The 24,877-nt window shown below is 34.7% G+C and overlaps 1 non-coding gene across 1 annotated transcript; it reads right to left on the bottom strand.

The window, feature by feature from the left end:
• Nucleotides 1–1,754: 1,754 nt before the first annotated feature.
• LOC131156816 (small nucleolar RNA R71) lies at nucleotides 1,755–1,860 on the bottom strand. Its single transcript, XR_009137086.1, has one exon. It is a non-coding gene; the product is annotated as a small nucleolar RNA R71 (small nucleolar RNA).
• Nucleotides 1,861–24,877: the final 23,017 nt, after the last annotated feature.

Here is a 24,877-nt window from a genome sequence, read left to right as displayed (position 1 = left end):
TCTTTATGCTACTACTTCTCTTATTTGCTACCTAGTGCTGCTGCTGTGTGCAGGGAAGGGGGAGCAACCCGAAAGTTGCTGTGCCTGTGCCTACTGTGTGGGAGCAACCCGAGAGTTGCTCCAATCTCTCTTCCTCTAACGACATGCTTACTCTCTCTCTCTCTCTCTCTTCTATCTCTCATCTTTCTTTTTTATTATCTTTGTTTATTTTTATTTGAATCTTATTTAAATAGTTAGAAGTTTGTTTTTTTTTTTTATTCAAGTATTGAAGTTTATTTATTTTTTAAGCATTTGGTTGGAATCTTGTTGAGTTTATCATTCTCCTACTCTCTCTCTTCTCTTTAGTTAATTAATTTTGTTACTTTTATTTACTTAGATGTTGGTTTAACTTTAATATTGCATTGAATGTTTAGTTTTAATATTGTTGTCTCTCTTTTCTCTCTTTCATTCTCTTTTTTTCTTTTAAAAAATTGTTTAAGTTAATATTTTGTTCATCAGGGTGGTGTGTTAATTAAAGTCTCGGAATTTTTAATTTTTATTTGATTTTTATTAAAATTTAGTTTCTAGTTTGCATTTTGTTAAGCTCTTGAATGTTTAAGGTTAGTTTTGTTTGAGTTCATGTTTGATTGATGAATTTTTTGGTTGTATGTTTTAGTTATGTGGTAAAGTTTTTGTTTTTTTTTTTTTTTGGCGTTGTCCAAAATTTTTAACATAAGTTTTATTTCTTATTTGAATGGTTAAACATAGGATTATTTTCCGTAGTTAATTTCGTTATTGTTTATTTTATTGTGTCTGTTTCCCGTTTCTTGTCGTTAATTTAGTGCGCGTTAGGTTCATAATTTAAATTTTACATTGTTTTAATTTCATCACAAAATCTCAAAAATCAGAGGAAACCGAATCTAAACTGTGTTTAGTAAAACTTTCTTTTCTTATTTTCTTTTCGGTCTACACAAATTTTGGAACTAAACTGTATTCCATAAGGAGACGATCTGACCCTTGGGCTAATTATTATACAACTAAACTCCTATACTTGGGATAGCTTCTAAGCTGCTCAATTTTAGAGTGAGTCAAGTTTTTGGTGTCGTTGTCAGGGAGTGCCAGATTTAATTTTAAAATTTGTGTTTTTCCATTTATTTTTTATTTTTAATTAAAAAAATTGAAAAAATAAAAATTAAAAAATTTGAAAAATTTGATCATGCTTGTTTGCTACTATATTGGTGAATTTTCTACTGTTTGAATTAATGTTTGATGCCTTGGGTCAGAGATCTTTTGAATAGACTCTCTAAAATTTCACTTAACACCAGAATTTGATTGTTATTCTATTACTTTTATGAATGATTTTGAAATTGATTTGGATGATCTTTTTGAAGAAATTTTTGAGGGAGTTATGGCTGCACCACATACACTTCAAAATTTTCTACAGCCTACATGCACTTCTACACCTTGTTGCATTATTTTACCACAAGATGCACCGAACTTCATAATTAAGCATGGTATGTTATCTGTGATACCCCAGTTTCACAGGATGGATTCTAAGGGTCCATATCAACATTTGATAGATTTTGAGTTGGTTTGTACCACTTTCATTAATAAGGCTGGAACTGATGAGTATCTCAAACTTCGTTTATTTCCTTTTTCTTTGAAAGATAAGGCAAAAATATCCTTTAACACCTTAAGACCTAACTCTATGACTAGCTGAGCTAAAATGCAGCGTGAGTTCTTACACAAATTCTTTCCTTTACAGAGAACCCAATACTTGCAGGAGCAGATCAGTCAATTTGTGCAGAAAGGTGACGAGACCTTCTAGGCTTGTTCGGAGAGGTTCAAGGATCTGATGAATATATGTCCACATCATGGATTCGAATCTTGGAGGTTAGTCAATTATTTCTATACTACTCTTACCCCTGAATGTAAACAATTTGTCCAGACTACGTGCAATAGAGAGTTCTTTAGCAAGAAACCAGATCAGGCTCTATCATTCTTTGATTACTTAGCTAAAAGTGCCCAACAATGGAACACACAATATGGTTGGACACCAATGGTAGCACAACCTCTCAAAACAATTGTTGGTGGAGGTAAATACAAGGTCAAAGAGGAGAATAATCTATAGGCTCTTGTTGCTACCTTGTCTAAGAAACTATAGGTTATGGAATTAGAGAAAGTGAAAGGTGCGAAATCAGTGGAGGTATGTTCTATTTGTGAGACCCTTGACCATAAAATTAAGGATTGTTCGTTTTTACCAGTATAGTAGCAGAGTAGATCTAATCGGATGCAATCAGCAAATTGGATCAACAAATCTCAAAATCAGCCATTCTCGAACACCTATAATCTAAGATGGATGAATCACATGAACTTCTCAAGGAGGAATCATTAGTCCGGTCCATCTTCCTCACAATATCAGTAACTTCCTCAATCTTATGCACCACTTCCGCAACCGCTATATCATCCAATTGCAACTCCTCAACAGCAATATCAGCTGCAACAGATCTTTTAGAGCTATGCACCTCCAAAATTTCAACCTAATTTAGCTCTTATTCCATCACAGAAACCTTCTGATGATGGCGTAGCACAGATAGCAAACACTCTTCAACAATTTATGCAAAATAACAATCAGACCATAAATAAACTACAAGACACTATTAATAAGATGAGTATATAGTTAAATGCTTTAGAAAAAGGGAAATTTCTAGCACAACCTCAACCTAATCCCCAGGTATATCGACAATAATAGCAACCAGTGCATAATGTTTCAGGGGATTCTTTTGAGTCAACAAAGGTCGTCATTACCTTAAGGAGCGGAAAAAAACTTTCCCATGCTGAAATATTCATTGATCACCAAACAGTCGCTCTAACACTTGATGTTCCAACTGAGACGGATGAAGCAAAAGAAAAATCAGATTAAGGCAAGCTTAGGTTCAAAGAAGTCGGGTAATAGGAAGGATAAGACTATTAAAGAGCATCAACCTGTGGTACCCTATCCTAAGAGGTTGACATCTAGTTAGAAGAATAAGTATCACATTAAGATTCAAGAAATATTCAAGTAGGTGGAGATTAATATCCTGCTTTTGGATGCCATTTAGCAAGTTCCTGCATATGAAAAATTTATGAAGGACCTATGCACAATGAAAAGAAAATTGAATGTAAAGAAGAAGGCTTTCTTGACTAAGCAAATCAATGCGGTGATATTGAGTCAGACTCCTCAAAAACATAGAGATCCTAGTTCTCCCACTATTTCTATGACAATTGCTGAATCTCGTATCGGGAGAGCTTTACTTGATTTGGGGAGTAATGTGAACTTGCTTCCATTTTCAATATATGAGCATTCGGATTTAGGTGAGCTGAAGAAAACATCCATGATGCTATAGTTGGCAAACAAATCAGTAAAAGTTCCACGAGGCATTATTAAAGATGTGTTTTTTCAAGTTGACAAATTTTACTACCCAGTGGACTTTGTTGTTTTGGACATGTAGCAGCCTACCTCCACCATATACTAGACCCTTACTCTTCTTGGGTGATCATTCCTTGCTACCTCCAATGCCTTAATTAATTATCGAAGAGGAGTACTTAAGCTCACGTTTGGAAATATGACAATGGAGATGAACATGTTCAATGCTCACAAGATGTCAAGTGGGTGTGATGATGCAAAAGCACATGCAGTTAATGTAATAGATGATTTGGATATTTCAGAGTTGTTATCAGTACTTCATGTTGATGGTGCATTTGAAAATGATTCTTCTGAACATCTTGAGGTGTTTGATGAAAAAGCTTCCTTGATTAGAGAATTGCTAGAATCGTAGGGGTAATTCATAGAGATAGATGGTTCCCCTCACTTGTTGGATGTGAGTTACATGAGTAGTTGGCGTAAGCCAATGTTTGAAGCTATTGGCCTGCCAGAAGTTATGAAGTCATCAAAAGAAGTAATTCTGATACTTGGGCTAAAGCCATTGCCTGAAGAGTTGAAGTATGTTTTCTTGGGTCCAGAAGAGGGCACATTCCTGGTGGTAATCTCTTCTCACCGTACTCTTAAACAAGAAACTAAGTTATTGCAGGTACTAAGGAAGCATCGAGGGGCAATAGGATGAACCATTGCAAACATCAAGGGTATCGACCCTTCGATCTGTACTCACAACATCTTCCTGGAAGGATACACTCGACCAGTTCGTGATGCGTAGTGGAGACTGAATCCAATCATGAAGGAGGTGGTAAAGAAAGAAGTGCTGAAATTATTAGCTGCCGACATCATCTATCTGATCTCCGAGGGTAAGTGGGAAAGCTAGACACAGGTACTTCCAAAAAAATCTAGTTTGACTGTAATTGAAAATGCTAATGGAGAGTTGATCCCATCTAGGAAAGTAACAGGTTGGAGAATGTGCATTGATTATCATAAATTGAGTTCGGTTAGCCGAAAAGATCACTTCCCGTTACCCTTCCTAGATGAGATACTCGAAAAAGTAGTTGGTAATTCCTTTTATAGTTTCTTGGATGGATTTTTTGGTTATTATCAAATTGTTATAGCACCTGAGGATCAAGAGAAGACTACCTTCACTTGTCCCTTCAATACTTTTGCCTTTCGCATAATGGCATTCGGCCTATGCAATGCACCTACTACTTTCTAGCACTGCATAATAAGTATTTTCTCTGTATGTTAGATGATATGTGTGAAATTTTCATGGATGAATTTTCTATGTTTGGTAAGTCCTTTGATATTTGTTTGAAAATTTTGATTGCTATTCTAAAAATATGTGAAGAAAAGGTTTTTCATTTGAATTGGAAAAAATGTCAATTTAAGGTAAGCAGTGGTTTAGTACTTGGTCATTTGGTTTTTGAGCGTGGTATAGAGGTTGAAAGGGCCAAGGTAGAGCTAATTTCCCAGTTACCTATCCCTAAGACAGTTAGGGATATCCGTTCTTTCCTTGGTCATGCTAGCTTCTATAGGCGTTTCATTCATGGATTTAGTAGTATTGCTAAACCACTGTATACTTTATTGAAAAATGACACTGAAATTTTGTGGAATGCTGAATGTCAATAAGCTTTTGAATCACTGAAGAAACATTTCACTATTGCACCCATTATGCAACATCCTCGATGAGACTTGCCATTTGAAATCATGACTGATGCTAGTGACTTTGCTCTTGGTGTTGTTTTGGGTCAAAGAGTTGATAACAAGTTGTCTGTCATCTATTATGTGAGTCATACTTTAAATGATGCTCAGAAAAATTATACTACCACTAAGAAGGAATTGTTAGCGGTTGTGTTTGCTTTAGAAAAATTTAGTTCTTATGTCGTCGAATCACTTGTCATTATTTTTACTAATCACTCTGCATTGAAATATTTGTTGGCAAAGAAGGATACTAAACCCAAGTTAATCAGATGGATTCTACTTATTCTAGAATTTAACATCACCATTCGAGATAAAAAGGGAGTAGAAAATGTTGTATCTAACCATCTCTCTTGTTTGTAGCTACCCGATGTGTTTGTATCTCTTCCTCCCTTAAATGATGATTTTCCTAATGAGCATCTTTTTGCACTGTCACACACTCTGTGGTTTGTTGATATTGTGAACTACCTTGTCACCAACCGAATACCAGAACATTGGTTAACTCAGGATAAGTGTAATTTCCTTGTAGGGGTACAACATTATTATTTTGACAACCCATATCTGTTTAAATACTACTCTAATTAGTTGGTTTGTAGATGTGTGTCTGATGATGAATTCACTTCTATGATGCATTTTTGTCATAGTGGAGCGTGTGAAGGCCACTTTGCTGCAAAGAAAACTGTTTTAAAAATTTTTCAAAGTGGACTCTACTAGCCTACCATGTTCAAAGATGTTAAGAATTTTTGTAAAATTTGTGAGGTCTATCGGAAACTAGGGAAAATCACAGAAAAGAATGAAATGCTTGTGTCTCATATTTTGACTCTTGAAATCTTTGATTGTTAGGGAATTGACTTTATGGGACCTTTTCCAAACTCTTTTGGAAATTCATATATTCTAGTTGTTGTGGATCATGTTTCAAAATGGGTGGAAGCTATACCTTGTAGGAAAAATTACCATAGGGTTTTCATCTAGTTTCTCAAGGAGTTATTTGCACATTTTGGCATGCCCAAAGCAATCATTAGTGATGGCGGGTTGCACTTTTGTAACAAACCATTTGAAAAACTAATGCAAAATTATGGAGTTACCCATAAGGTCTCAGCTCCATACTACCCTCAAACTAATGGTCAAAATGAGCTAGCCAACAGAGAGATCAAGATCATACTTGAGAAAATGGTTCATCCTAATCGAAAAGACTGGTTAGAAAAGCTGGTTGGTGCACTTTGGGAAAAACTGGTTGATGCACTTTGGGCCTACCAGATCGCTTTCAAGACAAATTTAGGGATGTCTCCTTGTAGATTAGTTTATGGTAAGGCACGTCATTTACCCATAAAGATTCAAAATCGTGCATTATGGGCTACTAAACAGATTAACTTTTCACTTGATGATGCCAAAGGTTTGAGAAATTTACAGGTATGTAAGCTTGAAGAATCTAGGAGGGAAGTCTATGATAATGCTCGCTTAGAGAAGGAACAAATGAAGCTGTCGTATAACAAGAAAATCAAGGACAAACACCTTTTCCCGAATCAGCAAGTTCTTCTTTACGACTCGAGATTACATTTGTTTCCTAGGAAGCTGAAGTCTCGATGCGGTGGCCCATACATCACTAAACACGTTCACCCTCTTGGCCTAGTAGACATTGTGGATCCAAAGAATGGTAACAGCTTCATGGTCAATAGGCAATGACTCAAGTCTTTCATGACTCCCTTCAATCCAAATGAAGAGGTCTTGCTTCTGTAAGACCCTATGGGAGTATTCTTACCTTTCTCTCTTACTACTTTTCTTTTTATTTTTTCTTTTTGTTTTATTTGTTTCTATATTTTCTTTTTTCTTTTCTTTTTCTATTACCTTAGTTGGTAGTGCTTATCTGTTTTTTTTTTTTTTTTTCATTAGCTTATTTCCCTCGTGCACAATTTTTTTTCCCTATGCTTTCACATTGAGGACAATGTTCCACTTTAGTTGGCACCGAGGGGGGGGGGGTGAAAATTTGCATGTAACATTGTGCGCTTTCACTTACTGAGTTTTTATTAATTAAAAAAGAATTGAATATCGATGGTTAGGTCATAATTAACACTGACTTATACGCTTTAGTACTTTCATATAACCTAGGAATTACACACTTAAGTTGTGTAGTGGGTTATTTATGTTTAGTTTCTCTTTTTCATTGCTAATGTAGGAATTTTTACTCTATGAAGGTTGGTTGGTTGTTCATTCATTTTAATTTGGCTATATAAACATTTGTATTTACATGGTATCTCAGGAGGCTGAATATATACATTCATGTCATTTGTTACACTTAGGGTTCCTTGTGAGGACTGAGAGAGCACCCGTGGTGACTATGACACCTTGTAAGGTATTGTTGAGTCATTTATTGTTCTTTTGAGTTTTTGATGTCCGCTTAGAGTTTATGAAACTCAACTTTCCCTTTTTTTTTTGAATACTCTTTTTACACTAGTCTTGGATTTTTGACTTGCTAGCCTAGAGGTGACATCCAGCGAGGAGATAGAAACCAGGTCTTGTAGCCTACTCAAGATGTGAAGGCTGAGGCACCCCTAGAAATAGACTTAGTTCATGGACTACTATTCGAGCTCAATTCACATGGGTGGTATGAAGAAAATAAAAGAAGTGAAATGATTGTCCTAATTGACCAAGAAAAAAACATAAATTGAAGAAGAGCATAAGAAAAAATAAGAGAAATAGAAATGCACCAGAATGGGCTGAACAATTAATACATGTTCCACACAAATACCATAAAAAGTCATGGAAATGACACATGTTCTCCATATATAAATACTTTTCAATCACCTAATGCCTCAGATGTATTCACGTCTGGTTTGTGAATAAGTTGATCTAGGGTTGTCTTGGTTGAATATGGCGGGTAGATGAGAAGATGCTAAGGTAAAGGACCCGACACCTCACAAATAGGCTGGATCCTTTTCAGACTAGTCCACTCCATACATTTAGCATTTGTTCCTTATAACATGTGGGATGTTTGATCATGACACTCCTTCTCACATATGACGAGTGAAGTCATCCTTTTTGAGTGTTTTTTAGGGTATATTAGTTAGGTCGAGTCAAAACAACTGTTCTGTAGGTGCCCACCGGTATCCTGGGTGTAACAAGTTATACACATTACACATACCTCAAGATTTCGCCTGTTTATACTCAAATTTATATGATTACATTAACTCTGAATTGTAATTGCTAGTTGACCTTATGTGAGTATACTATTCTTGATGGCTATATAATGATGAAACTTGCATAAGTGACTTGCTTCGAAGTTGTGCATGAATGTACTTGTGTGTAATCTAACGATATTCCTCTATGTGAAATGATATATTTTTGTTACATGTGCACTCATATAATATTCACTAAAATTGGTGTTTGATGGTACCACCCTAGATTTCATTCATGTTATTTGCTAAAGACTAGCAAAACGTTAGTTATGGGATGTGATTACGCTTTAAAATTGTGTAATTAGGCATTTAGAATCATGCGTTAAAGATTATAATATTAATTAAATGCCTAATTATGTTCAATATTTTAGTATTTAGCTCAATTTGCAATAATTGGAATTTTATTCGATAATTTATGGATATTTGTAGTCTATTATTACAGGATAATTTGTAGAAATTAAAGTCGAAGAAATTTTTTTTCTATGGGGCTAATTGATAAGTGAACGTGCCATGTGTGCAAGTGAGCAGATCATGAGGCCATGCGAGTGAGGCTATACTGGTCGTGTGTGTGAATGGGCTCTTGAAGAATTTGTGTGTGTGTGGGCTTGTGAAGAGGACATGAAAGAAGCTAGTTTTGGAAGTGAAAATAACAAGCTGGCCGTGTAGGTGCTGGAACAATGCATGTGAAGCTCGTGTGTGCACTAGGGAGTAAGGCTTTTGGGGAGTTTTAAAAGTTGTCTGGCCTCTCCCTCACTGGCCCCTCTCTCTCTCTCTCTCTCTCTCTCTCGCTGCTCTCTCTCTTCTCTTCACTGCCCTTCTCTCCCTCTCTTCTCTTTGTTTTTTTAGCGCTTTTCTATCTCGCCTTCTCTCCTCTCATCTCTATATGTCTCTCAAGCTCTCTCTCTTCCTTTTTGTGCAACCCGATAGCATAGTTGCGTGCTACTGTCTACTATGTGCTCCACCATGCCTTTGTCGTGTCGTTGCTGTCCGAATTGGTTTGTTTCAATTGCTGCTTCTCTCATCTGCTACCTGGTGTTGCTGCTGTGTGCAGGGAAGGGGAGCAACCCAAGAGCTGCTATGCATGTGCCTGTGGCTGCTGCGTGGGAGCAACCCTAAAGCAGCTCCAATCTCTCTTCCTCTGACGGCTTGCTTACTCTCTCTCTCTCTTCCATCTCTCATCTCTCTTTTTTATTATCTTTGTTTAGTTTTATTTGAATGTTATTTAAATAGTTGGAAATTTGTTTTTTTTTTTATTTAATCAAGTATTGAAGTTTATTTATTTTATAAGCATTCGATTGGAATCTTGTTAAGTTTAATCATTCTCCCTCTCTCTCTTTTCTCTTTGGTTAATTAATTTTGTTACTTTTATTTACTTGGATGTTGGTTTAACTTTAATATTGCATTGAATTTTTAGTTTTAAGATTATTGTCTCTCTCTTCTCTCTTTCATTCTCTATTTTTTTTTAAAATTGTTTAGGTTAATATTTTGCTCATCAGGGTGGTGTGTTAATTAAAGTCTTGGAATTTTTAATTTCTTTTTTTATTTTTATTAACGTTTAGTTTCTAATTTGCGTTTTTTTTAAGTTCTAGATTTAGTTCATATTTGATTAATGAATTTTTGGGTTGCATGTCTTATTTGAATGATTAAGTATAGGATTATTTTCCGTATTTAATTTTATTATCGTTTATTTTATTCTGTCTTTTTCCCGTTTCTTGTCTTTAATTTAGTGCATGTTAGGTTCATAATTTAAATTTCACATTGTTTTAATTTCATCACAAAATCTCAAAAATGCCAGGAAACCGAATCTGAACTGTGTTCACTAAAACTTTTTTTTTCTTATTTTCTTTTGGGTTTACACAAATTTTGGAACTAAACTGCATTCTCTGAGGAGACGATCTGGCCTTTGGGCTAATTATTACACAACTGAACTCCTATACTTGGGATAGCTTTCGAGTTGCTCATTTTTAGAGTGAGTTAGTGAATATTCGCCAAGGTGGAGATTATTGGGGATGTGGCTTATATTTAGAGTAGATCACATCTACTAGAGAAGGCTGCATTATGCCAAGGACAAAGGGACAAAAGCAAGGTGTTTTATCCTGCTATAAACCATCGACAATTTCTATCGGTGCAAATTTTGTGATTTCAATTTGGGGGCTTGGAGATTGGTCTTATCTGGAGGATTTTCTTTTGGGGGATTGCTATAGATGTATTTAGTTATAGTATAAAACTTTTGTATGCAATGTCGCAACGTCCCGGACCCGGCCGAGAGAACCAATCTCTGGTTAAAAATGGGTTTGGCTTGCAAACTAGGAAAAATGAATGTTTATTTTGAAAATGTGATTTCCTGTGGAAAACATGTGTGAAGGAGTCGCCACTAACCTTTTGAAGTGTGGTTAGAACACTTCATTGCTACCCCGTCAGGGGTAGAATCGGTCTGCATCACCAGAGTCGGGCTCGGGAGTATGGTTACGCAAGGGGAAGGTATTAGCACCCCCTACGCGCCCGTTCTTACGAACGGTACCAGATTAATAAAAAATTATCCCTGAAATAAACTTGATAAGCCTTTTAAAAACTAACCCCTTTCAAAAATAAAAAAAATGAAAATACCTCATAGGTATTCCCTCAGAACCGGGGCAATCCAATATCCCGAAGAGTCAATGCCCTTGGTTACAATCATCGGGAAGTAAAATCAAAAATAGGAGACAAAATACGCTCCCGAGAGTTTTAAAATCTATAGGTTTTTCTAACTAGGAAATATACTATTCCAAGAAGTTTTTTGAAATTTGTTCGGGATTGAAATGATTTTATGTGCCTAAAGATATTTTTGTGATTTTTCCTAAGTGTGAAAATGATTTTTGTGATTTTTTCGATTTTTCCCGAACTTTCAAAATAACACAAATAAGACCAGTTGAAATCAAAATGTGAAAACATTTTTGAGATTTTGGAAATTTCGTGATTTTTGTGAATTTTATGGATACAATAATAATATAGAAGCGAAATGGAGAAAACCGGGGTGAACTAGTCCAAGAATGGTGAACCGGTCAAACGTTCACCGACTTGGGGGAAAACCAATTTAAGGTCTTGGTCGAGACCATTGATTTTTTGGGGTTTTCCAATGTTCTTCCGAATACAACAGAATTTTAGACAACAATCATGAAAATCATAGTTTTAAAGATATGACTTTAGAATGTATTTTTGAAAATTTTGAATGTAAGGAAACAGATCTAACCTTTGCCAAACATGTTGGAAACTTTCTTGGATTTTCTTCAAAAATTTTCAAATGTAAATAAGTTTCAAAGCTTTAAAATTTTGTGAATTTTCTTTGAGAATTTTTCTGAATTTTTGTGTCTTTTATGAAATTTTTTTTTTTATGGGTTAAAAAGAAGCTATTTAAAAAAAAAAAAAAAGAAATAAAATCAAATAAAACAGCAGAGGCCTGTTCGGGAAAGGGGGCGGAGATGTAACATAGGAAGAGAAAGTTCATTGGTTTTACCTATCGTCTTTTCTCCTCCGATCTTCCTCTCCTATCTATGAATCTGCAGGGGTTATTTTACAGCGTCTTCCCAAGGGTTGTTCTTGAGCTCCGACTCAAGGCACTATGGAGTACCTTCTTCAAATAGGGTGACCCGGCACCGGTAGGAAACGAGATCAGTCAACCGTTTGATCTTCTTTCGTTTTCCACTGCTTCGGTCTTCTTTTCCTATTGGTGAGTCTACTAGGACCGCTCTACAGTGTCTTCCCGAGAGTTATTCTCAAGCTCTGACTCGAGGCACTACGGAGTGCCTTCTTCAAATTGGGTAACTCAGCACCGGTAGGAAACAAGATCAGTCGACCTCTTGATTTTCACTCAGAAAAACTAGCTTCACAAACTTATAACAGAAAACTTCAATATTTGAAGTCTTCTCCTTATCACCACCAAGAACTCTCCTCCGTTGTGCTTGGAATGAGAGGGCTATTTATAGACTTAGCTTGGGGCAAGCATGGGAAAGAAGACATAAGGGAGTCATGATGAGGGGAACCAAGTATGGGGGGAAGAATGATGAAGGGAAATTAGCATGGGATGAATGATAAAAGGAGATAACATGACATGTAGTGAGTGATGATGGGGGGAACAAAGTATGGGATGAAGAATGATGAACGGAATATGGCATGAGAAGAATGATAAAGGGAGGAAACATGACATGTGGTGAGTGATGATGGGGGGAACAAAGTATGAGATGAAGAATGATGAAGGGAATATGACATGAGAAGAATGATAAAGGGAGGAAACATGACATGTGGTGAGTGATGATGGGGGGAACAAAGTATGGGATGAAGAATGATGAAAGAAATATGGCATGAAAAGAATGATAAAGGGAGGAAACATGACATGTGGTGAGTGATGATGGGGACAAAGTATGCTTGCATTTGACAAATTAAATAAATAATAATAATAATAATAAAATAATAATAAAATAATAATAATAATAATATGAGGGTCCTAGAAGCTATGCAGAGCCCATTGGAGATGTGTGGGGCCCACGCGCCATGTGGGGTCCACAAGCCATTTGAGGGTTATAGGAACCCGAGCTAGCAATGCACCGGATATGTGGATCCGAGCTAGCATACCAAAGGGGGTAACGTCACCGAATATAGGAATCCGAGCTAGCGTACCAAGAGAGGTGGAGCCCACAAAACATGTGGGGCCCAATGGAGATATGTGGGGTCCACGAGCCATTTGAGGGTTATAGGAACTCAAGCTAACAGGTGCAAGCATGCCAAAAGAGGTAATGTGCATCAGACGTAGGGATCCGAGCTAGCGTACCAGAGGGGGTAACGTGCATTGGATATAGGAATCCGAGCTAGCGTACCTGAGGGGGTAACGTGCATCGGATGTAGGGATCCAAACTAGCGTACTTGGAGAAGTGAGGCCCACAACACATGTGGGGTCGACAAGCCATGTGGGGTCCATGAGCCATTTGAGGGTTATAGGAATCCGAGCTAGCTGGTGCAAGCATGCCAGAAGAGGTAACATGCATTGGACGTAGGGATCCGAGCTAGCATACCAGGGGGTAGCGTGGATCGGATGTAGGAATCGGAGCTAGCGTACCAAAGGGGGTAACGTGCATCGGATGTAGGAATCCGAGCTAGCGTACTAGGAGATATGGGGCCCACAACACATGTGGGGCCCAATGGAGATATGTGGGGCCCACAAGCCATATGGGGTTCATGAGCCATTTGAGGGTTATAGGAATTCGAGCTAGCAAGTGCAAGCATGCTAGAAGTGGTAACGTGCATCGGACATAGGGATCCAAACTAGCGTACCAGGGGGTAACGTGCATCGGATGTAGGAATCCGAGCTAGCGTACCAGGAGATGTGGGCCCCACAACACATGTGGGGCCTAATGGAGATATGTGGGGCTCACAAGCCGCCATATGGGACCTACAAAGATGTGTGGGGTCCACAAACAGTGTGGGATCTACAAGGATGTGTGGGGTCCACAAACAATGTGGGACCTACAAGATGTATGGGGTCCACAACCAGTGTGGGACCTACAAAGATGTGTGGGGTCCACAACCGTGTGGGAAGCTTTTGACATGAGGTGTCCTTGGAAAGGCCTGGTTAAAATTAGGGTGTCTACATGCATTAATCATTATATAACCATATTGGGGTGAGAGACATTGATCATAGTGAAAACCCAAGTGCTACTCTCGTGGAGGTAGGCTATTGCCGAACCACGTAAATCTTGGGCGTTGTAGTTGTGTTTTTGTTTGTTCTTATTATTGTTTGATTGCTTCTTGAGTATATTTCATCATCAAGTGCTTGCATTAGGTTGTTGATTGATTCATGCTTGATTGTCTGCTTTTGATATGCTTGTTCAAGTTGAACGAACATCAACAAAATGCTTTGAATATGTTTCTATAAGAAGATTCATTGTCATTGTCGGATTCGATCTAGGGCACCGACATAAGGATTTTGGCATGACAATCCTACAAAAGAAGGCTCAAGAAAGGGGAAAACAAACAAGAACTCAAAAAACACATAAGACATCAGTCACAACCTTGTTTTCAAATTTTTTTTTTTTAAAGAAAGAGAAAACAAAGAAAAATCATAAGTGTAAAAAAATTAGAGATTAGGTGCGAGAGTTCATTTGTGTGTATGGCAAATTGATTAACTAGCCTTCTCAAGTAAGGTTAGCCAACTAGCAACCTTATAAACACCTGTTCATGGAATAATTACCACAAATTCATGTGTGTGCCTTTGAAAGAAAGGAAATGAAAATGAAAGAAAGGATTCCTTTTTGGTCGTTCAATATCGTCATTACTATTGAAGAGCACTTTAACATGGCTTAAGAAATCCTAAAACACTACTTTTTAAAAGGGGTTGGCCCCAGATCTCTAAGTTTTGAAGGAAGATGATGATGAAAAGAGTTAGTTTGAAAATATCAATTTGAAAATGAGCATTTAAAAGGGGTATCAGGTTGTGTTACCGATCTTGAAGAAACATGCTTATGAAACAAGTTTAGAAAAAAAGTTATCGGGTTGTGTTAGTGATTTTAAAATGATTTAAAATATGCATGAGTTTAATATGATTTCTAAGATTACATTTTTGGTCTATTTTTTAAATCAATGAAAATTTTCAAAACAATTTTGATTTTTTTGAAAACATATTTTAGGTGGGGACTCCAAAATGCTAGGCATGCACCCGATTAGGTAATTCTCGGTTCATTTGATCTAACCCCGTTAGTTTCGATCATAATTCCCCTCGATTATACAATCATTGAGGGTTAAAAATATTCACTGTGCTTAGGAACAATGGAAAGAAGACACTATACATTAAGATCTTTCCCTTATTTCATTATAAGCCAAAATTAGACTTCAAAAACCAAGGTCATGTAATTGTGTGCTTGGAATCATACAAGCACTTCAAGCTTAAACATTTTTTTTATAAGGGTTTTCTAAATAAAAGCAATTTTATTGTTTTTGGGATTTTTTTTGGGGGGGGGGGGGGTGTTGTACACAACAACGAAAAAGAAAACATAAAGCTATTTTTTAAGTTTCTATTATTTCCTTTCATTTGGATATTTTTTCTGAGAAATATAGTAATAATAATAACATTAATAGTAATAACAACAGCAGCAGCAACAACAACAATAACAATGACAACAACTACAACAGCAACAATAATTACAATGATCAAGTGAATATTTAAAATAAAAACTATACTTTTTAATTTTATACATATTTTTAGTTTTTATGAATTAAACCTATTCTAACTCATTTTCAAAAATAAAATTAAAAAATAATTATTAAAAAATAACATTGATTGGCCAGTCTAGCTGAATCAATCAACTGGATTTGGTTTTCTAAAAATGTGTTAATGTAATTGAAGTATTATCATTTAGTTTAGAGGGACCTGTTCTAACTCCAAATTTCTTTTAACAAGACTCAAACAATAAAAAAAATGACATCTTCATGAAATTACACTCTATTTGCTAAAATCAAATAAAATTAAGGACAAAAAGAAATATTCTTTAAAAAAAAAGATTTTTATCATGCTAAGAAAATGATGGCTGATTTGTCAATCACTAGTGAAAAATTATAAGGGAGACATAATATTTGGAGAGTAATTAAAAAAAAAAATATTAGGGAAAAATTTCCCCTTTCGAAATAAAATGAAAATAGTGAATTGCTCTAAACTATCTCACTTTTGGTTAAAATTAGTGATGGAATCAAACTTCAAATTTGAATTAATTATTTTTCTTTGTCTAAGTGATTTGTAGGAAGATAAAAATAATTTTTTTTCTCATTAGTTTTTTCTTAAAGAAGTTACTCTCTCTTTGAAGAAAAATTGTGTACAACCAAGCCTTAAAGGATTCCAAACAATTTTGTATTATACGGAATACATTTCTTAGGATTTTTGCACAATAAGGCATCACCAGCAGGAGTTCTAATTTAAGAGAGCTTCTTTCTGCAAATAATTATTCTAGTTTCAAGAGAAAGATTTACTCTAGTGAGGGAAAATGAAACTTTTTTAAAAAGAAAAGTTAAACCAATAGATTTGTCGGTGGAAAAGAAACAAACAAATATATATACCTTTCGTTGGAAAAAAGAATAGAATTCTTTCTCAAAAGACAACAATAAAAAATAAATAAATAAAGCACTATGTTGTCAATGGAGAAAAGGAATTAATAATTTGAAAATCTCGACTTGGTTGACGTCACTAACGACCTTTAGACTTCTTCAAATTAAGAACTCCTCAAGTATAAAAATGGTTAGCCTTTCAAATATGAAGCAGAGAAGAAGAAGCTCATTTAGAAGGTGAGTTTATGTATCCTTTTGAAAACATCCTTTGAGTTTTTGAAATATTTTGTGTTCAATGTCTGCAAATTTTTTAAGATCGAGCTCTATATTGCGAAACATCTTAGAAAAGTGTTTGCTCTAGTTTTAGTGTCAATTACTTTTTTTTCAATATTTGTTTCAAACTCATATGGAAGTTATAATTAACCTCTTTAGTTAACCTTGCAGGAGGGTACGTAGTCAAGTGACCATAAAAAATGGGGTTTCGCCTTGGAGTCACCTTTATAAGGTTGTTTGTGCTCACCATTTTTCTCACTTTCATTGCCTTACAACTCGTATCAGCAATAAGGTACTCGCATGGAGAGGAACGAATTAAGAAATACAATATTCATTTGTTGTTTGGGAAATTACCAAGGGGAGACGTACCCCCATCTGAGGCTTCTTCATGCACTAATATTCCGGGACCTAGTAAACCTGGTGAAGGTTGTCAAATACCATGAATTTAGATCATATGCTTGTACACCATCTACATGTCCTACCGTTGCTTTCAACTCCAATGTGCTTATTGCGACTCATGCAAAAATAAATACATGAATAAATGAATGAATGATCCTATCAAAATATATGAATGGCTTTTACCAAATGAATATTTTCCATTGTCTTCTTAATTGTTATTGAGTTGACTATACTATTGTTCTAGTTTATTTAGTTACACATTATATTATTTCTTGTTTCCTTATCCAATACCATAAATTTAGCATTTACTTTTTTTTTATTTTACTCATGGGTGTTAAATTTTAAGCTTTTAAATATCAAATTAAAAACATCATGAACACCTTTACAACATAATCTTATTGATCTTAAAAATAGCTTCACCAATCATACCTTTCCCAATCAATACATCATTCAGCCATAATCTAAAGGTTACTCAAGATGTTTGGTTCAGATAGACAAATTTATAAACTCTAAAATGAAATAAATATGTTGAAACTAAGCTAGATTCTGACAGTAGATTAGTTTTAGCACATTACCTTTTGCTTATTAGTAACAACAAAAATGCTCTACTTGTCATAGTGTTAATGTTTATGGGAAATAGTGATATGATTGTAGGATTGTTGGTCTAAAAAGGCTTATAATCTTATTTTAATGATAACAAATCAAATGAACTTAACACATTTGGTTAAGTAAAGTTTTAGGTAACTCAAGTGTTTTTAGATCAAAATCAAGTGACTCGAGTGATCAATATCAAGTGTTTGACAAGACTGTTAAAAGCTTGAACTTAATACTACAAGATCTTATGAAGCTTAAAGTCTATTGAAGTTTGAAGTCAAGTAAAATATAAAGAATCAAAGAAAATACATGAAGACATTGAAGAGCAACGCAAATACATGAAGACTTAGAGCTTAGAAAGTTATAGTCTTGAAAGAGTTTTATGTAAGTACTTCAAACGATTTTATGGATGCATGAAGCTCATAGGAATCATTATTGACTTAGAGACCCATTTTTGAAAACCCATGGAAAATATTTTCAAAATTCTTGATTCAATATGACAAGTAAAAAAGCTAAATAGTTTTTGAAAACAAAAGTTTTTAAAAGCATATGCTTTGCACGATCAAGCGACCGATGCTTCATGATCAGGTGACTGACATTTTATGTTGATAAAAATTAAATAGACACATTGGATTAGTTGACTGACCTTAAATGATCAGGCGACTGACCTCATTCTTTGTTTCAAAATACGATAAAATTTAAAAGGCACAGAAGACTGACCTTTGGGATCTAGCGACTGACCTTCGTGATTTCAAATTTATAACAATGAGGGAAAGTTTCCAAATCTGATTGCTTGGACCCCAAACTTTTTGAAAACTTGGGAAACATTCAAAGAAACTTGGGGAATACGAAAATTAACTTTTTCTATCTAGAAATACATGTTAAACCTAAATATTAAACACACCAACAATTACCAACAAGCAGTTATTGATCTAATTCTCATACTTTCAAAGAGTTCTTGGTGAATACTTTGTTGAAAGATATTGCTGAGTACTTTCTAAATTAAATCTCACAGTTCTTGTGCTCTAACTGAGTTCTACAATCTAAGAAAGAACCTCAGTGATATTTACTTCGAGCTTCATCTTTCTTTATTGATTTTGATTGAAGTATATTGTGATTTTCAATTGTACTAACATGCTTTTGTTGAGAGTGTTGCTTGTACACAAATTGTTTCTCTTGTTGTTGTTGTTGTATTTTTTTTTTTTTTTTTTTATAATTCAGGATTGTTGAATCGTTGGACTAGAAAAAAAGGGTATTCTTGTTAGAGAGAGATTTGTTTTAACAGTCCAGGGAATTGAATCGTTGCCCAATGAGAGGGGATTCTTGTTAGAGAGGGAACTCCACCCGAGAAGGAGAAAGGTTGTAACTTTGGCCTAATAAAGAAAGTTGGAATCCTCACAGTGGTTGCTCGGGGCAAGGACGTAGGCTTTATACCGAACCTTGTAAAAATACAGTCTGCAGCTCTTCTACCTACTCTCTTTAATTTACTACAAATATATTAACTATATGTACGTTTAATTAATTGTTGAGAGCTGATTGTTCATAGGGAATTGCTAGAACATTGATAAAAAGAACTATATTGATTAGTTGATTGAGTCTTTGATAAAGCCTTGAAATTTGGATTGTTGAATGCACAACTGAGATAAATCTTGAGTGATTGAATTATTTATTCACAAGAAACACTTCAGATTGAATCATTGAAATCATATATTAAAGCTATCATTGTTCATAGCTAAGGAGAATTATTGATTTTGGAATTTGGTTATAAATTGAAGCATTAGATTAAAATTCTGAAGTGCTGAAAGTTAAAGCTGAGATTAATCTTGAGAAAAGTTTAACTTTGTTATGATATAAAAAGAAAACTTGATTTGAATTATTATAAGTTGAATATCACAAGTCAAAGTTATTGTGTTGAGATTCATTATTTTGCTAAAGGAAAGTTGTAAGCTTGATTTATTTGATCATCTAAAAATCATCTTGATATTATTATTATTCATTGATTCTAATTAAGTTAGTCTTTAATATAAAAGATTGAACTTGGAAAGATTGTTGGTTAAAGTTCAAAGGATTATTGATTATTTTGTTTGTGTGGTTGCTGAAAAGAAAGTTTTTTGAGGTTAACACTCAACTAAAAGAACTTGTAAAACAAAGATTTTTCAAAGAAAATTTTAAAAACCCAATTCAACCCCCCTCTTTGGAGTACGCCTTACTTTTCAATTGGTATTAGAGCCAACTTATAGCAAATCTAAAGTTAGAAGCTATATAAAGATCCCTATGAAACACCTAAGTGTATCTCTTTTTTCTTAAAGACAATCCTCATCTCGACCACCAATCTTCTGCGGTGTTAACTACACCTTTTGGAAACAACAGATGAGAATTTACTTACAAACTATGGATTGGAAAGCATGGAAAGTTGTCACACATGGTGACCTTGTCCCCACTAAAACCGTAGATAATAAAGAAATACCTAATGAAGAAAAAGAGATGACCGATAAAGATCCAGTAATGCTGCAAGTAAAGGGTAACCATATACAAGACTCGGAAATCTATGGTCTTAAAAGTAAAATTGAGGATCAAGCCAAAATCATCTACAATTTCACTAGAGGAAAGGAAAACCTTGATAAAAATTGTTGGATCACAAAGAATGTCTTTGGATAAAGAAGGCATAGGATTCAATGGAGTTGAGAACACAAGGAAAAACAACCTCTACATAGGGCACTTTGTAAAAGCCTTTAAAGACTATGCTAGCACCTCCTCAAATGCTTACACTCACACCACAAGCTTCCTATATAAGAAAACGGGACATATAAAGTTTGAATGTCCATTAAAGAGAAAATTTTTGAAAACTAAACAGGTTTGGATAGTAAAAGAAATATTTCTTGTTAAACCATTAAGACCCAAGAAAGTATGGGCACCGAGATAAAAGCATAGTTAAGAAACTAAGGACTCCATAAATTTTAGGAATAGTCATTCCCTTTTTAAAGAATTAAGAAAACTAAATTTGTACTAGAATGAAAAGGGATGATGATGCCTCCTTAGCCTATAGGGTTTGAGGTAGCCAATTCGAATATAAGAAGAGATCTAGCAAATGACTATAAATGTTGTTGACTCTATGAATCCAATCCTATTTTGATAGTGACAAATCACTTGGTATTTGACTTGTGAAGTTGAGTTTGTGAACAGGATCATGATTTAGAATGCATGAATTCTAAGCATGATATGGAAGCCATGACAAACCTAAAGTACATATCACTTGGCTCAATCCAGGGAACTATAAGAATAAAAGGAGGAAGAAGCAAACTTCAAGTTCAAGATCTTTAATTGGAATGGGTATAGAGAATTGAGTGTATTTACATATGTCATATGATATAATTTGAAGCTCAAATATACCCTAGACAGACCTTAGGACTCATGCATTTCATGAAAGATTCATTTGCATTTTTCTAGGTTGAATGAATTTTTGGAGGGCTCGTCGACAAACCACATGGCCTCGTCGACGAACACATGAAGGCCACTCGGTGACGAATAGTTTGTTCTCATCGACGAGAAAATACTAGGAGCCGAAAATTTCAAATAGGTCTCTCGTTGACAAACTCATGTTCGCGTCAACGAATGAGTGTTGAACACTCATCGACGACTGTGCCTACTTTTCGATGAAGGTCACAGCATGGTATTGCGTTTTAGTGCAAATACGAACAGATTAATGTTTAATCTTCATGATCCAATGGCCAGATTTTAATCTGATAGTGAGAACACTATTTAAAATACCCTAAACCTTAGAGACACAAGAAGAAACACTTTAGAGAGACTAATCTTGTTATCTTGTGCTAAGTGTGTCTCCATTCCAAAGACTTTGCCAACACTCTACTGCATTCATATTCTTTGGGCAAATCATCTTAGTTTTTTTTAAAGAGCATTCATCTACATATCTTGCAAGCAATCCGTGGTGATTGAGGTTTGATCAATAAGTAATTTATTTGTGGATTCAATATATATGTATATATATATATCAAAGGTTTATCATCTCTCAAACTCTTATATCTAATATTTTTATTAAGAAGAAAAAATCCTTGTTTTATTACTTGAAAAGTTTATCTGAGAAAGGTTTTTGCTAACGTCTGAATCTTTGCAGATATTCAAGTTTATATTTTAGACAAAAATTTCATCTTATAATATTATTGCAAAAACATTTGATAAGAAAATCCTAAGGATTTTAAAATACATAGCCTTGAGAAATCTTTTTGAAAAATGCTGACTTGTGTTCATATCTTTGATGATATTTTATCATATATATATATATATATATATATATATATACAAAGATCATATATTTTTTTGATACACAAATATCATTGAAAACATCTTACACACTCATTGAGCTTCATGTTTTATCATATGAGTATGTACTAGGATTTCAATTGTACTCACTAGCTTTAATAGAAGCATTTGAGTTTTTGAAAAAATATTTTAATCATTATATTGTATAAACGGTTCGGGTTGTGAACCGTGGTGAGGAGGAAGCTATACCTTTTGTAAGTAGCAGACTGTGACAGGAAGCTTCATCCCAGTTAAAGGAGAGGGATTAGTGGAATCTTTGAGCGGGTTGCTCAAGGCGAGGAGGTAGGCCGGGGTAGGCTGAACCTTGTAGAAATCGTGTTTGCATCTCTCTCACCCTTAACTCCTTTTAATTTCTGCTTGCGCTTAAATTATTCGCTTATTGTATATGTGTTGAACATTTGTTATGTTTGTGAGTAATTGGGTAAAATTTTATGCTTGATAAATTCACACATTAAGTTGATTAATTGTGAAACATTGAGTTAGTTGTAAATTTTATTTCAAATGTGTAACTAAAAGTTCTCAAGATTAGAACTTAAGGAATTAAATTTTAAAATACCCAATTCACCCCCTCTTTTGGGATTACACAGGAATTCACATTTGGTATGAGAGCACTAGGTTACATAGACTTAACCATTATTTTTGTAAAAGATCACAATGGCACACATCGGTGTAACCTTATTCAGTAAGGGACACTCATCCACTAGACCACCAATTTTTTTGTGGAATAAATTACACCTACTAGAAATGAAGGATAAGTATATATCTTTTAAATGTTGATTTGAATGTGTGGAGAATAGTTTCTAAAGGAAATCATGTTCCTATAAAAGTAGTTGATAAAGTAAATGCACCTAAGACTGAAGATGAGTATACTGATGATGATTGGAAATATGTTCAAATAAATGCTACTGCAATAAACCTTCAATATTGTGCACTAGACGTAAATGAGTTTCATAGGGTGACGACATGTAAAACTGCTAAAGAGATATGGGAAAAATTAGAAGTAACATATGAAGGCACTAAGGAAGTAAACGATAGTAGGATAGAAATGCTTACTAGTGAATATAAGACATTTAAAATGACAAATGATGAATCTATTCAATCCATGTACACTAGATTCACACACATCACGAATTCATTAAATGCTCTTCGTAGATCTTACTCTACTTATGAGTTAATCAGGAAAATCCATAGAGGGCTACCGCTAGTTTAGGAAGCTAAAGCTACTGCTATAGCCAAAGGAAGGAATCTGAAAGAGATGCCAGTTGATGAACTGATCAGATCGCTTATCACTTATGAGCTAGTTATAAATGAGAGGAAAAATGAGGAGAATAAAGCAAAGAGAGTTACAGCTCTTAAGGTATCTTCTAGCAGCTCTAGTGAAGGAAGTGACTCATAATTGGAAGATGGCATGGCCATGTTAATAAAGAAGTTCGGAAAGTTCCTGAAGAAAAATAAGAAGTTTGACAGAAAATTATAGAACTCGAAATTAGAAAGGGGAGAGTCAAGCAAGAAGAAATAGAAATATGATTTGCCAACTTGCTACAACTACAGAGAGGTTGGACATATCAAGCCTAAATGTCCTAAATTAAAGAAAGCATCCAAAAAAAAAAAAGAAGGCTCTAAAAGTCGGCTGGGACACACACAACACAAGCAGTTCAGACACTGAGTCCGGTGACGATCAGGTAGTCAATCTTTGTCTAATGGCACATGACGACCTTGAGGTACAATCATCTTTCTCAGCATCTTCTTATTATTCCAGTGATTCTAAAAATGAAAGTAGTATGCTTTCTTATAATGAATTGTAATAAGAATATTTGTACACTCTTAAATTTCTTGAGAAGAAAACTAAGAAAATTTCTGATTTGAAATGTAAAGTAAAAGAACTCTCAAAGCTTATTGAAAAAAAAAAAAAAAAAAGAGTCTCATGCATCTATGATAAAAGAAAAAGATTTAAAAATTGAGGAATTGGAAAGAAAACTAAAAGACAAATCTAAAATTATCCATAAGTTCACTGAAGGTCAAAGTAATTTTGAAAGACTTCTTGGGGCACAGAGAAATTCCCTAGATAAAGAAGGACTTGGTTTTAATGAAAAAGAAAATTTGAAACAAAAACATCTTTACATGGGTTATTTTGTAACATAATCAAAAGCTTATACTCCATCAAAAGAATCTTATAAATATATAACATGCTTTAAATGTAAAAGGATAGGTCACATAAAATTTGATTGTCCTTTTAAGAAAAGGAATGTTAAAATTTAAAAGGTATGGAAAGTTAAAGGAGATTCAAGCACTAACCACTATGGACCCAAGAAAAAATGGGTACCAACAATAGCTACTTACATGTCTATTGTAGGTATGCTTGAGATCATCCTCCTCAAAGGATAGATGGTATATGGACATCGGATGTACACGACATACGATTGGGAATAAAACTAAATTCGCATTCATCACATCAAAGGACGGAGGATTGTCACTTTTGGGGACAATGCAAAAGGGAAGATCATAGGAGTAGGTAAAGTTGGTAATGATCCATCACTTATTATAGATGATGTTTTACTAGTTGATGGTTTAAAACATAATTTATTAAGTATAAGTCAACTATGTGATAAAGGTTATGGAGTATCCTTTGAACATGACAAATGCATTGTTGAATATAAAGCTGATAACAACATTCTATTTACTGTTGATCGTCATGAAAATGTATATACAACCAGGTTCGATAACTTAACTTCTCAATGTGTGACATGTTTCTCTGCTATGAATGAAATTAGTTAGATTTGGTATAGGAGACTAGGGCACACAAACATGGACTTAATATCAAAACTAGTCAAGGGAGACTTTGTTAAAGGATTGCCTAAGACAAAATTCGTGAAAGACAAAATCAGTAATGTATGTCAATTAGGAAAACAAGCAAGATCTAGTTTTAAGAAGAAGAAAG

Source organism: Malania oleifera, chromosome 5, assembly GCF_029873635.1.
Source record: "Malania oleifera isolate guangnan ecotype guangnan chromosome 5, ASM2987363v1, whole genome shotgun sequence".
NCBI classification, from domain to species: domain Eukaryota; kingdom Viridiplantae; phylum Streptophyta; class Magnoliopsida; order Santalales; family Ximeniaceae; genus Malania; species Malania oleifera.
Note: the sequence above shows the minus strand (reverse complement) of the source record. Positions and strands in the feature narration are given on the sequence as shown.